General features: G+C 58.0%; 1 protein-coding gene across 1 annotated transcript in view; it reads left to right on the top strand.

Annotated features, from left to right (window-relative positions):
- FOXP4 (forkhead box P4) overlaps window positions 1–595 on the top strand; it is a gene marked incomplete at its 3' end in the record, with an annotated part of 34,111 nt that overhangs the window by 25,601 nt on the left and 7,915 nt on the right. The gene's annotated exons all lie outside the window — the stretch shown is intronic.

Genomic DNA, 595 nt, shown 5'->3' with positions numbered 1-595 from the left:
TGCCTGCCAGCCCGGCTCCTCGAAACCTGCACACAACGACTGTGCAAACAGAGGGGTTCAAGGGGTTACGGAGACGCCTGCCCCGCTAATGAGGCCAGGCAGGTCTGGGGCAGCTCCCCTCTCGTGGCCGGCTCGAATTAGCAGCTGCCCGTCCCCATCCCTAATTGAATTCTCTCCCCTTCAGTTAATTCTCATGGATTTCTTGGTGCCTCCCCAGGGACCCGTCCTGTCTAACTAGTTTAGGGCTAGTCAGAGTGTGGCTGGCTCCTGGGGATAGGGGGGAGAGTTGCCTACCTGCGCAGTGCTCGTGGCTGGACGGGGGCACTAGTGCTGGCACTGTGCATCTGCTTCCCTGGGGATGGCTGTTTTCTGCCCCCGCCAAGAACAGGCTCATAATTGTAATTTTTGGTGAATAGGGACCAATTCACTGCTTAAAGGAAGGTCCCGTGCATCCAAGATGCTTTTTGGGTGCTGGGAGCCCGCTTTCCGTGGGTAATGCTTGGTGCCCATGGGACCCCTTGGCTCAGGGTTTGCGGGTTCGTCTCTCTTGCAGGCAGAGCTGGGCGTCTGCTCTGCTCGCTCCTGCTCTTTTAGT

Source organism: Buceros rhinoceros, unplaced genomic scaffold, assembly GCF_000710305.1.
Source record: "Buceros rhinoceros silvestris isolate BGI_N320 unplaced genomic scaffold, ASM71030v1 scaffold22193, whole genome shotgun sequence".
NCBI classification, from domain to species: domain Eukaryota; kingdom Metazoa; phylum Chordata; class Aves; order Bucerotiformes; family Bucerotidae; genus Buceros; species Buceros rhinoceros.
Note: the sequence above shows the minus strand (reverse complement) of the source record. Positions and strands in the feature narration are given on the sequence as shown.